Here is a 16884-nt window from a genome sequence, read left to right as displayed (position 1 = left end):
CACAGTATCATCAAAAGGGGTATTTTAAATCATGCAGTCTATAATACTAATATTCAGCCTACAAATAATCAGTAAGCTATGTACAATCAGTCCTCTCAGAGATTACACTAAGGGGCAGCTTGAGTCTTAGACATACAGAAAAAGAGGAGAGGTAGCCAGGAGACTGCTACGAGAAGCGATGTGCTAACCCAGCCTGATCGCATGCTGAGGTCAATAAATGGTCCTGTCATCTGGAAGCTTCTCAAACCTCTGCAACCCCAGGAACTGCTCCGTTTACATAAATATCCTTTCCCTGCCTTCCTCAAGCTCTCTTTGAATATGTGCTCGTAACTTAAATTTATTTTTCAGAAATGCTATTTTTATGGCATTAGGGTTTTGTATCTCTGCAACAAAATGGTTCTCTTACTGTCTCATTGACACCTTTTGTCAGCTGCCTCTGTGTTTTATGTTCTCGGGCACAGTACGCAGAATTTTCTGATCTACCCTCTCTTATCTCCACCCAAACCCTTTTGTAGATGAGCCACAGGGGGACAAAATTGCAGCACTCTGCATTTCACTCATAAAATTATTTCTGTGTAAAATAAAGTTTGTGTGTGTGTGTGTTTTAATAAAGTCACAAACAAACCCTGCCAGAGAATGAATAAGCGGATTTTATTAAAACCCCAAACTAATTATGAATACCCATTTTTGCAGCATCCTAGAGAGGAATGGAGTGCTGGAGGAGGCAAGAGGAGGGCTGTGCGTGGCAGCAGCGGTGGTGTAGGAGACAAGGGGCCATGGTGGGTCCCCTTCATGCGTTTGGGATATGACTGTGTTGGCCCTTCGGCAGATGGTTGCATGTATAGGCCCTGGGACAGTTGGGATGATTTGTTGATGCTGAGGGGTGGGAGGCATGACACAGCCTCCCAAGGAGCACCTCTGAGAGAAAGCAACTTCTGTGGCAGCGTCTGGGTTCAGGTGACCATCTGGATTTGTGCTGCGTGTGACCTGAACTCTTCCTGCAGGTTGCAAAGGTGGCGGTGGGATGAAGAGCACAGTTCCACCTGCAAGCTGTGGTTTTGCCGGAGAACCGGAGACCTGTGAGACGTGGCTCTGCAGCCAGATGAGGAGCCAGCCCACATGTTGCATGGCAAAGATGGTATCACACGGTTAAACCTGAAGTGGGTTTGGAGTGAGTATTTTAGATCCTCTAGACTAAGAATGGATGACTAATATTTCCCATTTTAAAAATAAAATTGAAACAGAAGTTCTAGCAACTTCAAAGTAATAGTAAATCCTCTGTAACCTAAAGAAAAATATCCCCTTCCCAGTTTTGAAAGTCTTGTTGCTTCAGTAATAGCAGACAGCCATACCGTGATCCCTCTAATGAGCACAGAGAGTGTGCTTTAATCTTGCCAATATTATCACTCAGTTATCTTTCTATAGCCTTAGGCCTCTTGGCTCCTTCTTCTTGTTCCTGACACCTTCTTCTCCTCCTGATTGCAGTGTTTCTGCTGATTTATTCTGCCAAAAGAGCTAGCAATACATACAGCTGCTCGTGAAGAACAACAGATTCAAAAATTCAAAACTTTCATGGAGGTGAAATGTATGTATCATGCCAAGTTAGCACTTCAGTATCTACCCATTTTGACTTAGCTGAGAGAGCGATTCCAACAGCCCTTTATTCTACACATAGGCTGATTTGTATAGAAATATCTACCAAGAGATGATGTGCAGCTCTGAAGAGGTTGTATCCACAAACAGAAAACAAACGTTGACAGCTTTCCCTCTCTTTCAGTCTCCTAATATACCTGCTTCCCATGGGAACCTGTGGTACAAAGGACTTTGTGAGTGGCAGTTTCCACACCAACCTGGCTTTCTTAACCACACTTCTAAGGAGCTGGAATGAAAAAGCTGAGGTTGAACCTGACAACAACTGCACCCCAAGCTTACTACAGCCGTGGGTTTTTAGAGTCCACATGGAGAGATGTTCACCAGCGATCACTGCATCAGGAGCATAGCTCCTCCATAAAACTCCCAGTGCCAGGCTAGGTGTCTATATAACTGCACAAGTAGAACTAGCTATGGAGGAACTGAAATCACCACCGAATGAGGGGACACTCACAAGGGTCAATAGAAAGTGCTAAAAAGGGAAGCGTGTTTCTTCTGGATTTAGACAGCTGTTGCTGTCTCTGGCCCCAGGCTGGAAAAATTGTATGTGAGATTCACAGACCAATACTCTGTCACTTCTACTCTTTGGGTACAGACAACCAGCTTCCTTTCTTTGTTCAAAAAACATAGTCAGCAGCAACATCTTACCAGCTAGACTAGTGTTTAGACCTGAGTCCCTTCCAGCATGAGGCAGTGGATCAAGCCTGGTTCCCAGCAGACAAGGCTAAACACGGAGCTGTAAGCCACACGGGGATAAGCCTCCTGGCTGGTACAGGTTCCCTACTGTGCAAAAACAGTGGGGAGATTTTTAGTGTCAGATGGACAACAGGAGAACGCACGACAACGTAAACCTGTAAAGAAAGCAAGCAGCTGGCAGGGCCTTACTTCAGGCCTTAGAGTAATGTGTGAGTACAGACTCATGCCTTGAATAGCCATCGTGCAGCCATACTGCATGAAAGCAATGATATGGTGGTCAAAACCCAAAACCCAGGAATATGCATGAAAAGCAAATGCTATAAACACCTAGCACCCCTACATCCCTTTTCTCACCAGAAGGCCTCTCACCAAAGTCTTTTCTCCTAGTCTAGCTGTTGTTTCCATCTCCTGTCCCTGTCCATGCCTCCCATCAAAGCCGTCTTTGCAGCTTTCCCTTTGGCAGCCCATTCCCAGCCCCGCTCCAGCTGGAGCTCTTGGCTTTTTCTCTCTCTCAGCCCTACCCCTCATCCATTTTTAGGTGCTTAAACTCCTTTGCATATCTGCACCTTTGCATTTCCAGGGATAACTACTTTGAATTTTAGCTGTGGCAGCAGGACTCTGGAGATACATTTCCTCACCCTCTTGCTGCTAATTAAAACCATCTCGGTGAAGGCTCTGATCTGCAGTCTCAGGAGGATCCCGTCCCTTTCATTTGGTACACAGTTATTTTCCAGGTGATTAGTTAAGGTATTTTTAAGTGCTTTTCAAAAGCAATGTTTGCTAGGTACAGTGCATTAAATCCACCCATCAAAATCATACTCATTATATTTTTAAAGGAAAGTAATTATTAATCATGCTAGCTAAATAATTCATTGTAATTTTGAATTGGTCTGCCACTTCAAAAATAAACTTCTTGTTTTGTCCTTTACATATGTTCTTAGAATCGCATTACTTAACACCCAGCTGTAAGCCTGCGTGAAAATCAAAGGAACAGAAATCTGTAGGCAGATGTTGCATTTCAGCATCTATTCTCACACTTAGATCTGAAATGCTTGTGTGCAGGATTCGCTTTCCTTGAGATGATCCAGTTCATAACCAATGACTCGACACCAGCAATTACTCTTGGGCAGCAAGACAGAGTACGTGCGTCCTTTGAACTGACTCCATGGATCATTGATCCCAAAAGTCACTCACCAAAGGCAACAGGTGGTTGGTTGGGCAGTATTACAGGAATAGGAGTTTAAGGAATTGATTCAATTCCTTAAATAAAACATTACAAAGAAAACACAGTCACCAAAGATCTGCAGATTATCCAGCGAGCTCATGGTGTGTATCTCACTCCTGAAATAAAGTATGCATAGCACAAACACCTGGGGAGTCTGGTTCTTGTCATGGGGATTGAGCCTATGCGTTGGGATTGTGCCACACCAGAGTAGCAACACAAGCAAATGGAAGGAGGTATGTGAACAGCACATTTACACGAATCTGCACCTGAGCCCTGATGTTGAGCTCATTCGCTTCGTGCCTAAGGAAAAAAAAAAAAGTCTATATTTGGCATTTAGCCCAGGTTGAATCTTTTTGTATAGTTACACCATATTTTTTTTTTTTATTTCCAGCCATCTCAGTTCTCAATGACCAAGGATCACTGAGTCCAGCACTCAAAGGCAGTTTGTTATTGGAGTCCTGTTTGGTTTTGGTTCAGGAGGATCAGCAAACATGCAGGAGATGGGTTTACCAGGCTGCCTTTTTGCATGCAGCACAGAGGAGCTGCCAAAATTGCCTTGGGCTGGCGTCTCTCTTCGTTCAGCATCCCAAAGGCCAGGGCAAGAGTCGAGGCTTAGTGCTGGTGCGCAAACCCAGCCCAGGCTTGGCAGGATGCAGAGCTCAGCAAGTAGCACGAAGCTCCCCACGCTATCGCCACGGCTCACCGCCCAGCTGCATCAGGGAATGCATGCTGACACCGTCTGTGGAAACGATTCCCTCATCTCGGTGGCCACACTCGCAAAAATATTTTGGGAACGGTAACGACTGATAAAAATATGCGCTATAGTCTCTGCCAAGACAGTGGTAAATTTGCTATAGCAACATAGTATGTCTGATGGTTATGTTATTCTGAAGCCTCAGCTGTGGGCCAGGACTCCTTCACGCTAGATTTTGTACAAGCCCAGACTGAAAACTGTCACTGGGAATTTACCGTTTAAGTGATTTGATGAATGATGATAGCCTCAGTTGTGAAAAGTACTTCTTTCACAGTATGAACGCTGCTATTAATATCTTCAGTTGTTTGCTAAATTTCCGTGTGCACTTAGGAGTTATGGAGAAACATGCTTTCTCACAAAAGACTGAATAATTTCTCTTTCCTCGTGTCTCTGTCCTAGAAGTGTTTTTCTCTTGCATGGGGACTGGTGCCCTAACAAAGTCCTGACTAGGAAGAATTTTGGGAGGTTGCGGAAACTATCAGTCCTTGCAGAAGACTGATGTTTGGAGAGGTGTCTCATCACAGAATTATATACATTCACATTTATAATGCATTTGCTATTTCAAGCCTATTCATATATGGCAATATATGCCTTCTTTCCCATTGTCGAAGAGATAAAACTTCACATAAGAGCATGAAGGTGGAAGATGAAGGAAAAGATCCAGTGAGGAGCAAAGGGATACAAAGCAGCCACATGGGGACTGCTGTTGCCTCCTGATGTCATAAGGAATATCTCAAGGCAACGAATGAAACTATATCATAAATGGGTGTTCCTCAGATGAAAACCCAGTGGAGTCACGCTGGAGCTGCAAAGCCAGTCATTCCAAAATAATGAGTTGTTTCCAAATGATATTAAGTCATGTTCTGTATTCTGTTCACAGATGCTTTAAATTGTTCTCTTATTTAGCATATTTATTTTAGGTTACATCCTCTTTCCAGCAAGCAGTGTGAGTAAACAGCTGTGAGGGTTTTCTTGCTGGTGGTGGGAAGAAGGAATTACTGCAGGTTTACCAGGGAGCAGCATGCAGCTCCTGCCTACTGGAGAGTAGATAGGGCTCCCACCTCCATTTTGCATATTTTAAAATATCATATATCAAATTAGTTCTGGTTATTTTCCTTTAACTTTTATGGTCACCTAATGAACCTGTATATGATGTGTGTATCTTATTCATCTGTTTACATATGAGCTGACTTTTGTCTTTAAATGGCCTGTGGAAAAGATTCATATAACACAATTTCATCAGATTTGATAAATACGTCTCTCTATTTGTATCAATCCTATCAGGATCTTAGACATAAGGTAAATGGTTATATAAATAAATGTACCCAATTCCAATGGAATTTATTTCACTGCATTCCCATGTTTTGTTTAGCATTTTTATGAAACCATATGAAAAATGAATGAATGCTCAAACTACTTTACATCACTCCTTGGTGGTTAATTATAGCAGAAACACTGTGATTCTTCTATGCTGAAATAGAAAAAAAATACCTTAGAGACGTGTTTAATCATTTGGATCTAGTAGTGTTGTGTTTATCTGTTCCTTTTTGGTCCATTAGAGAGTAAATTAGATTTGATTTGCTTACGCTGATTGGCTTAGTTTTACCAGTTACCGATGAAGTACAAATAAAACTGTAATAAATCTGGCAGATGTTTAACCTGCTCTATCCAGATCTTTAACAGTCAATTCCAATTGCAATTTGCACTCAGCGATGTAACAAGACCCTTAGGAAGCCAATCTGATATTTTTCCCCAAACCAGACAGTTTATTTCAAGCTAGCTGAAATAGGACAAGGCAGCATATATTCATATATTTTACAAACATTTTTTGTCACCCTTGTGCCAGGGCAGCAGGAGTGGGAGATGCAGGGATAGCAGAAGAGAAGGGAGGGTGGGAGGGAAATGGGGAGGCAGGGAGGGAGAAATTAGAATCATAGGATTAGAATTAGAATCATTTAGGCTAGACAAGACTTTTAAGATCATCAGGTCCAACCATCACCTAATGTCACCAAGTCCACCACCAAATATGTCCATAAATGCCACATCCAGACATCTCTTAAATATCTCCAGGAATGGCGACTACACCTTTCCCTGGTCAGCCTCAGACTTTTCATGAAGAAATTCTTCCTAGATCCAGACTAAACCTCCCCTGGTGCAACATGAGGTTGTACCCTTTTGTCCAACCACTTGTCACTGGACAAAAGAGACCGACACCCTCCTTGCTGCGACCACCATTCAGGTAGTTGTGAAACAATGAGGTCTCCTCTAAGCCTACTCTTCTCCAAATTAAACACCCATAGTTCTCGCAGCTGTTGCTCAGATATCTTGGTTCCTAGTCCCTTCAAAATCTTCATGGATCTTCTCCAAACACATTTCAGCAGCTCAGTATCTTTCCTGGAGTGAAGGGCCCACAGCTGAACACAGTCCTCGAGGTGTGCTCTCACCAGCACCCAGTGCAGTGAGACAATTACTTCGCTAGTCCTGCCGGCTACACTGTTTTTGATACCACAGGGCTACTGGCCTTCTTGGTCGCCTGGGCACACTGCTGGCTCATTCATGATAGCCAGCTGTCAACCAACACCCCCAAGATCCTTTTCTGCTGGGCAGAAAATCCTTTCAAATCCTTCACCAGCTTCCTCAGGACATCTCCAGGCAATGAATGATTCCTGTGCCCAGAGCTTTGCTCAACTCCCCACACAGAGCTACCCATCCCCTCAGGCGTCCCAGGCTTGGGGGCATACCGGGGGCATCAGAAGTGGCATCAGGCCATTCAGCCACAAGGCTTTGGGCCATGCAGAGGGAGGTCTCTAACTCCGAGGAAGATTTCTATCCTGGCCTTGTAATGAATGCCCTTCTTCAGAAGCCAAGGAACATGGTGGCAGGAGGTTGGCCCTGGGGCCTGTCCTCTCCTCTCCTGTGACAGCAGTGCTGAGAGCGGTTGTCCAGGAGCTCCCAGAGTACTGCGAGGTTGGAGAGGGAGAAGCCTGGGCTCCACCTTCTTCCCAGACCCCACTCTCATCACGCCGGCAGCGCAGAGCCCAGGCCTGAGCAGAGCCGGGCCACCCCAGCACCCTGTGGGCGCCGGCCAGGGGACACTGTGAGAAATATCTCAGTAATTTTTCAGACAGGGTCTCTGTGAAGCTAGTTTATTTGCAATTGCAATGGCAGGCATTCTGCAAGCAGGAGCGCACAGTAGAAAGTATATTATAACCTTATAGTCCCCATTACCCGACACCTGATTTCAGCAACTCAGTATCCTCCCTGGAGTGAGAGGCCCACAACTGAACACCGAACCCTTATTTGGTTGAAAGCTGTCTGTTTCTTTCATGAACAATATCCTTGAGCAGAGGCAGAAGGCAATGCAGAATTTGTAGATGAAAATCATAGAATAATGGTTTTTAATGCCTTTGACTTAAAAATCTGAAAATACTTGTATCTAATGCATAATGCACTAAACTGCAAGGTTCATCAGATCACCATTTAAATTGCTATGACCTTTAAAATTGCTATTTAATATGCGTATGAGAAATTCTGATACTAAATTCCGTATCTTAGTCAAATTGATCTTTCTTGTGGTATTGAGAAACTGTCTGTATCTATAGAACTAAAACGAACAATGCACATCATCAAACCAGTCCATGCTGGAGTTCGTTATGCCCCAACAAGCGCCACCAAGAAACAAAATAGCTTATTAACATAGAAAAATGTCAGTTATTTTAATTATAACGAGAGGAGAAAGGAATTCTCTCTGAGTGTGAAATTACTGCAGAGCCATACATTGATCTCTCCGTTTAATCAGTCTCTTGAGAGTGCCAGGGGAATGGAAGAGCATCTGACTGCTGTATCCGTGGCAGCCTGTAAGGTATTCAAGTTAGGTACCAGCACTTCATATTGAGGGATTTTCCCTCTCCAACTGCCAAACCCGGACTGTTAGTTGTTTCCACCACTGTGTTCCCCTTCCTGCGTAACATTTACGGAAAGAGCAGAGTACTCCCTAGCCTCTTGGTTAGGTTACCTGACTGAAGGCAGGGGAGAAGCTCACCATATTTGACTGCCTCCCACAGCTCTGTGCAAGAAAATCAGAGATTGACCTCAGCAGACAGAGCCTGCTCACTGCTCATGCAGATGCTTATTAATGTGTGAAGTTTGCTTTCTCCTTTATTTTCTGAGATCTTTTGTTCCTCCAACCAGCAGCAGAGGATGATGCTCAGCAAACAGTTGAATACACACCCGTACTGAAAACAAATAATTTGCAAACAAGACATAGCCTGGAATATGTTCTGACTATTTTGAACATTGAGTAAATCTGTCAAAATCAAATTCTGTTCACAGATAATTTGTGAATAGCAGAAAAGGCTAAAACTGCAAATAAATGTTTTTTTCTTTCTTTCACCATTTATGCTGCTCGTTCAGTACCTGAACTACCAAGCAGAAATCCTACTTAGATTCCTAAATGCCAGATCAAATTTCCTGTGCTGCCAAGACAAGCCTGATGTGTTTAGAGGAGGCAGAGGTGAGCTGGTCAGTGCAGGCATGTGTGTGCTTTGCATTAGCACTGCACTGAGCACCTCTAACCTACATCTGTTCTTCCTATAAACCAGCAAAAAAGGCATGCTACATAACTGATTTTTCTTCTTCTTTTCTGTTTCTTTTCTTTTTCTTTTTGTAGTATTTTACACTAGATTATTGTGAAGTCAGAATTTTCAAAACATTCGTACTATACACCACCTACATGATTCTGTATTTTATTGTTTGCCATGAAATCTACTCATGGGTTTAAACATACTCTTTAATAATGTTCATTTATCATTATATACAAATATGGTAATTTTAGTAGTCTTGATTCTAAGACGTGTTTCAAAAACAATACAAAGAAAATGAAACCCTTTGTTCTTATCAAATATTTTGAAGCCTTCTAAATTATATTTCTAGATGGGTGAAAAGGAAATTTCTTTATGTATGTGAATCTTTCAGTGATTTTTCTATGTATTTTAGTTCTTTTTCTAAATGCTCAAGGGAAACTTTTGAGCTTTTAAAAGACCAATTGTCTTGAATAAGAAAGTTACTTCTTATAAAAAAAAAAATATATATATATACTTCTTTCTATAAAATGTTTGCAAATAAACAGTATAGCTAGAACATAAAACTTCTTAATAGAGTCCTGAATCTGTTAATATCAAATTCGACATCTTATTCTCAAACTGCCTCCTTGCTGCAAACCATACCACTTTAAAAAAGAAAGAGCCTTTTATTAAAACTGTATTCTTACACCAGTGGAGCAATATGGGAAGCTGTGATCAGAGCTGACAGTTGGTTTACTCTTACCATTTGATCACAAAATTTCTGTGCCATCTGCAGGAAGCCACACAGGCAAATGTGTCATCGCATCTAATAATGAAAAGAAGAAACAGACAGAACGTGCTGTAGAAACAGACTGCTTTAATTACCCTGGGTACAATACTTCACCAAATTTGCAGACAAAAAGTCCTGTGCGGACAGGTTGCTTATGCAAAGGAGAATGTCACAGCTACGGCAAAACAAGGTCTGACCTTGGGAATGATACCTGAGCAATGTCCAAGCCATAGATTCATTAGGGAAACCGTTTAAGCATGGGATTAGGGTATCGCATGCCCTTGCAGACAGCAGAAGTTAGCAAAGGGAGGCAAAGCTGGTAGTAGCCCATCACCCTGCCTTGTGAGAAGGGCCATGTCCATCTGCCCTGGCAGCTGGCTGACCTGTGCCCTTGGAAGCTCCAGCTGTGTGTGTCATGGGTGGGGGAGGCTCACAGTCAGTGAAGCTTCACAGGAGAGAAAAGGATGCAGGTGATTTTTACTCTCAATGTGGATCTCTGACTGCACACAAGATGAAAGGAAATTGGTGCACACCAGCACCCACATTGTCTGCTGGGATGAGGTAGGACATAAGGACAGCACTGGGGGGGGGGGGGGGGGAGGGTCAGGCACTCTGTTGGGATGAAATCCCAGGTTTTGGGGTGATTCAAGCAGGTAAAGCATAGAATCTGGAATCATAGAATCATAGAATATCCCGAGTTGGAAGGGACCCACAAAGATCACTGAGTCCAACTCCTGGGTCCCCAGAGAACCACCGAAAAATCAGACCATGTGTTTGAGAGCATTGTCCAAACACTTCTTGAACTCTGGCAGGCTTGGTGCCATGACTACTGGCCTGGGGATCCTGTCCCAGTGCCCGACCACCCTCTGGGTGCAAAACCTTTTCCTAACACCCAGCCTGACCCTCCCCTGTCCCAGATCCATGCCGTTCCCTCGGGTCCTGTCGCTGTCCCCAGAGAGCAGAGCTCAGCGCCTGCCCCTCTGCTCCCCTCGTGAGGGAGCTGCAGGCCACCATGAGGCCTCCCCTCAGCCTCCTCTGCTTGGGGCTGAACAAACCAAGGGACCTCAGCCACTCCTCATATGTCTTGCCTTCCAGACCCCTCACCATCTTTGTAGCCCTCCTTTGGACATTCTCTAACAGTTTTATATCTTTCTTATGCAGTGGTCATAGAATCAAGTCCCCTTTAAGTACTGAAAGGCCATAATGAGGTCAATCCGGAGCCTTCTCTTCTCCAGGCTGAACACCCCCAGCTCTCTCAGCCTGTCTTCATAGGCGAGGTGCTCCAGCCCTCTGATCAACTTCATGGCCCTCCTCTGGAGCCGTTCTAACAGCTCCACATCTTTCTTGTGCTGGGGGCCCCAAACCCGGACAAAGCACTCCAGGTGGGGCCTCACAAATGCTGAGGGGTACAATCACCTCCCTCCCCTGCTGGCCACTCCTCTTTTGATGAATCCCAGGACACAGCTGGCCTTCTGGACTGCAAGCGCATACTGCTAGCTCATGTTGAGCTTTTCATCCACCAGAACCCCCAACTCCTTCTCTGCAGGGCTGCTCTCAGTGAGTTCTTCTTCTCCCAGTCTGTGCTCATGTCTGGGATTGCCCCGGCCCAGGTGCAGCACCTTGCACTTTGGTGCCCAAAACTGCACACAGTACTTGAGGTGAGGCTGCACCAGCTCACAGTAGTGCAGGACAATCCCTTCCCTTGACCAGCTAGCAATGTTGTGCCTGATGCACCCCAGCGTATAGTTGGCCCTCCTGGCTGCCGAGGCACACTGCTGGTCATGTTCAGCTTGCAAACAACCGAACCCCCAGATCCCTTTCTGTGGGGCGAATCTCCAGCATCTCTTCCCCCGTCTATACGTACAGCCAAGGTTGCCCCCTCCCAGGTGCAGAATTCTACACTTGCTCTTGTTAAACTTCATATTCTCGGTAACTGCCCAGCTCTCCAACCTGTCTAGATCTCTCTGCAAGGCCTCACCACCCTCGACGGAGTCAACAGCTCTACCCAATTTGGTATCATCTATCTTGCTCAAAAAACCTTCAAGTTCTACATCCAAATTGTTTATGAAAGTATTGAAGAGGACTGGTCCTAAAATGGAGCCCTGGGAAACCCCACTAGTGACAGGTCACCATCCCAATATAACCCCATTTACAAGAACCCTGTGGGCCCAACCCATTAGCCAAGTCATAAGAGCATAGCCAGCTTCCAGTACTTTGTGGAAGCACCGTCAAGTTGTCCCCCACATACCAGTTTAGCTCAGCACTTCTGGTGATATCCAGGTTTAGCAGCTGAAGCCTGCAGCCTGCAGAGACCTTCCCCTCCAAGAAATGGGCTGCAGGAGGCAGAAGAGACATCAGCACTGCTAATATTGTGATCTTGCAGAGCCCAAGCTGTACCACCCCAAGCCTCCCTGCAGGAGGACTTCTGCAAGGGCAGGAGGGCCTGGATGAGGCTCAGACTGTGCTTTGCTCAACACTAGCATAGACAGAGCCAGGCCATGGTTGTAATGCTCACAGCTTATGAAAAAATAGCAAATTCATAACATTGCTGTATGACCAACTGTGGCAGCTCTATGTATGTGTACAAAATCAGAGTAATTTGCTGTCCTTGAATGCCACCTATAGGTTACTGTTTTCTGAAAGGATTCTGTTGCTAAATCATGGAAGACAGAGGACAAAAATCAGTTTTTGGACAAAAGAGACCAAATTTTTGCATGTTTACTTTGATTTTTGTAAGGTGACCATAGTGACGATGATGTCCTCAGGACAGCTGCAGCCAGTACCATCTGGCTGAAATTTGTGTCAGTATCATTCTACTGGCTACAAATCAGAGTTTCCTTGTATCCGATTTTCCAAATCTTCTCACTCATGCTCATTATGGCTCAGTTATGGAGCTACCATTCAAAGGCTATTTTTCTGCAGGAGCACAACCTTATGGATTTATTCCCTATTGCAACAAAGCCTTTAGTCACTGGACAATAGAAGAATATTGTCACAAGACATCCTTCAGAAGGATGTCACAGGGCACTTTGCAACAAACGAGCTTCAGATCATTAACAGAGAAGCCAGTGATTTGCAACAGCTGTGAGTCTGGCCCTTCTTTCTGATAAGGGACTTTTAAACAGCGTGCATCTGACCCTTCATTTTACATTGTGTCCTTTCTATTTATTCATATTTTCTTAATTATAGCAGAAACTTACCTGTTCTCAGCACTTTAATAACACGAGGTTCCTCCGGGAACTGGTTTATTTGGGAAGCTGTGATAAAATAAATGACACCGTCTAGAGAGGGTCTGTTCATTTCAAAGGGGATTCATCCTGCAAGATGCTGAGCATCACCTGCACTGCACTCATGGCCTTCAGCAGCCCTTCCCTTTAAGCACCACCTTTCTAGGAGGCACCCAGCATATTGCAAGACTGCATTGCCTTGCTCTAACACTGGCTCAGTGGGTCAGGTTGAGTGCTTTAAGAATGTATTTTGCATTTGGACAATGTTGTTATCTTAGCATTTTGGGACATTCCAATGGAACATTTATTGCTATAACTTCCCTGGAATGCTTGGAAGAAGAGCAATATAAATTTTCCTTTTTTTTTTTTTTTTAAGAGAACTTCTAAAGTATGTGAATGAATAAGGTCTTACTAAAAATATTTTCTTTCTAAGTTCCTCACATCTGAACACACATAGTGTATGGGAATAGCTGTATAATTTAACAAAGATATTTATTTTATTCTACTGTGATGCCTTCAGGATACTTAAAATGAAATCAGTATGAAAAGTGTTTGGTTTGAGCCATTGCATCTCTAGCATCATGTCAACTTAAAATAGATATTTAATAGTGGAAGAACAATGCATATTAAGAAATTCAGCTGATGCAGAAGGTCATCGAAAAAGTCTGAGAGACCTACAACGTCTCCTCAAAATGTTTCCTTCAAAACATTCAACACTCAACATCTTCTTCAAGATGTTTTCCTCAAAAATTACATAGTCATTCATTACAACACTGAACTTCACTGATATGCATTAGAGCAATAAAAACTAGCCTCATCATCCAATGTTAATTATTTTATTTATTTATTTATTTATTTATTTATTTTAGGTTCAAAGCATCTGAAAGTACTCAGTGAATCACTGCAGCCCTTCCTCAAATCCTTAGGTGATTTCTCAGGGAACACCTGAGAAAGAATGTGAACAGCTTGTGATCCCTTTGTTGTATAATATAATGAACTGTTAAATGCATGAGCAAAGGTGCATAATCCTGTTCCCTGAACCTTTGTGGCAATGTAAATGCACAATGGATCAGTGCAAACAGATCCTTGACACATAGGCTGACAGATTTCTGAAGCCCCAGTTGCGTTCAAATCCTCCTGATTTAGAAAGAGCTTTGATATATAAATATAAAAGTTTTGCATATAAGGATATATGTAAGGCATGTAATACTGTAACTAAGGCAAACGTAACTAGCTGAAACTAGGAGTAATTCCTCCTAACATCAACATGCCTTGATAGTACTTGTACCTAGGAGTTTATTATTTCTAGAATGAAGCTATTTGCTTGTCACTTCCAAATGTCTTTTAATTGTGCTATAATAATTAACTAATGCATTTGCTTGAATTGAAGTTTGAGCTATTGAATCACTGCAGACTTTCATTTTTTATCACGTGTGCTAAAGATGCTGTTCAAGCATCTGTCCACATTAACAGGCTCAGCTATACATTTGTTCTCACAGAGTCAAGAGAAGGCAGTAGTTTTCCTGAAGACATTCCCAGAGCCAGCTAATTGGTTTTCCTCCATTTCCTCTCCCAGGAGGTATAAACAACTTGCAGAGCGATAGAGAAAAGGAAAAAAAAAATAAAATAAATAAAAAGAAGCACTTGAGGCACCTTCTGAGATGACAAAGCACAAAAAGTTAGAAGAGAAATGACTTTGCCTCCTCTTTTACTCATTTCAGTATTTGCAGTGTTACTTGGTAGGGCCTCATCACCAATGAGTCAGAAAACAAAAATCTTAAAATAATCCAGAAACATTCAGGAGAGATTAGTGTTTTACAAAATTCCAGGCTGTGTCATCCCCAGAGTCTTCCCTAATGACTGCTTTACCGGAGAGGAGAGCAATGCTTTCCCTTGGCATCATTCATGAAAAAAATTGCCCTCAGCAACGGGCAGTTTGGACAGTTCTGGCCCTCACAAGATGGTATTTTGGGGCTGGCAATCCCTTTATCCAGGGAAGACTTCTCTGAGAGGTCTCAGGTAAGGCCGGAGAGTAGCACATAGCAGAGGTTGCTGCTGTCTCCAGATATCTCCTTGACCCTCCCAAGGTGGGATGGATGAAGGGGAGAACACCGTGGTGTCATGGAGGGGGTTCCCTGCATGGGCTGTCCATTGCCGTGGGAGAGGGTGGCCGCACACCTCATTTTCAAAGGCGTGCACGTGCAGAAGCTTCTCTGGAACTGGGAGTGTGGCTTTGTCATCTCTGTGGGATCAGGGATGCGATTAGGACATCATCAGTGTGTGACTTGGTAAACTGGATGTTGAGATAAGATAATGTGTTCTCATCCATTTCTGTCAACGAGGGCAGGTTTTGGCATGGCTAATGACAAAATTCGTTCCTCTGAACAAAACAGTGCATTTTTATGATTCTGATGCTGGCTGTAATTCAGTTTTTCTGTATGTCAGCTGCCAGCAACTTCCTCAGATGAATCAGTTTCTATTCCCTAAACTGAAGCAGGCAGATGTTAACAGAATATCTGTGTGATACTTAATTCCAAATACTATAAAGGGAACTTTCTTGGATTTACATTCTGTCGAGACATCTGGTTGAGACTTCATTAAAAAATAAAATTTAAAAAAATAATCTTGGAGAAAAAAAAAGAGCAGAAGATAACCCTGTTCCAGCTTTGACAGAAGTCTTTGGGACACTCACATAAACCTTATTTCACATGCTTTTAAAGTATCTGTGAGATTGAAATATTTGTTTTTGTTTCTACATGATTCAGAAAACCTTAAGAAAGATTCCAAATGATCTTTGCAGAGAAAACTTCTCTGGCACTGCCTTTCATCCAGGTGATCAAGAAGCCTTTCGATTCGTTTCTAGCACAGACAAATAGTAAACAAAGCTTATTCAGCACTGAGCATCCATCTAGGTTGACAGATTTTGCAAGCATCCCACCTAGAGTGGAATCATACCAGGGTAAGACGGTGCCAAGTTAACTGAGAACATCACAGAGGCCAGCATCTGCAAGTCATCATCCTAATACTGTCTGAGACAGAAAGCCTTGGTCCTAGGCATTGCATTTGGAAACGTATCTTGGCTTTGCCATACAGAGCATCCTGCTTTGGCACAGACGGCTGGACCAAAGAAGAAAACACACACCGGCATTATTTTGATAAACCTTCCAGGGAATCATTCACAGGAGAGCATTTAGATTATAGACGATTCTATAGGGAAAACATGAAGAATTTGGCAGCAGTATTAAATTGCATTCTATCTTAGTAGTTGCTTCTCCTGATCTCTAGCCTGAAATGGAAACAACCAGAGAATGATTACCTGATGCCCTGGAATTTTTTTGTAATGACAAAGAGAGCTTGAGCCCAATGGAAAAGCAATACCATTTTTAGGAATAGGAAAATATATATAAATTTGTAGTGTAGCAAACACAGGACCATTTTTAACAGTAAGACAGAAATGTATGGATATACTTTATGTATCCCTAAAAAGAGTTCAGTTAATACTAAGGAAGCTAACATTATTGTTAAAATACCTTGAAGGCACAAGGCGAGCAGCCAGGTGATTCCGAGCTGGGTAGGCAAGGAGCTCCAGCAGTCCTGCTGGCTGCTTCAGGTGCTTGCAGGGCAACCACCTCCAGGTGAGCCACTGCCCTCAGCGCCACCAAAGGGTAAGTGGAGAGGAAGGCATGACCTCCACAGCACTTTTATGGCAGGACTCACACGGCCTCTTCTACGACTGAAGTTGCTGAGGTGGGAGAGGACCCCTTCATGTGTCTTCTCCATCTGAAGTAGCCCAGCTCTTGGACACCTGCATCAGGACAGGTGCAGCTCCCACTGCGCAACCTACCTGCATGCCCCCAGAGTAGGGAGAGAATCTCAGACACAGGCAGTGGCAGGTAGCAGCTTTAATGGTGTCTTGTTAACATCCGTACCTGAAGCTAAACACGTGCCTAACGCTGACTGATGAGCAGCGCAGCTTCTCC

At 43.4% G+C, this 16884-nt stretch overlaps 1 long non-coding RNA gene across 1 annotated transcript; it reads right to left on the bottom strand.

Annotated features, from left to right (window-relative positions):
* Positions 1 to 790: 790 nt before the first annotated feature.
* Positions 791 to 13089, bottom strand: LOC118247461 (uncharacterized). The gene is made up of 5 exons (XR_004778446.2): positions 12878 to 13089; positions 11926 to 12010; positions 9651 to 9713; positions 2299 to 2433; positions 791 to 1155 (listed from the first exon to the last, which is right to left on the bottom strand). It is a non-coding gene; the product is annotated as an uncharacterized LOC118247461 (long non-coding RNA).
* Positions 13090 to 16884: the final 3795 nt, after the last annotated feature.

The sequence above is a fragment of the Cygnus atratus genome, chromosome 2, assembly GCF_013377495.2.
Source record: "Cygnus atratus isolate AKBS03 ecotype Queensland, Australia chromosome 2, CAtr_DNAZoo_HiC_assembly, whole genome shotgun sequence".
NCBI classification, from domain to species: Eukaryota; Metazoa; Chordata; class Aves; order Anseriformes; family Anatidae; genus Cygnus; species Cygnus atratus.
This window is presented reverse-complemented; position numbering and strand designations above follow the sequence as displayed.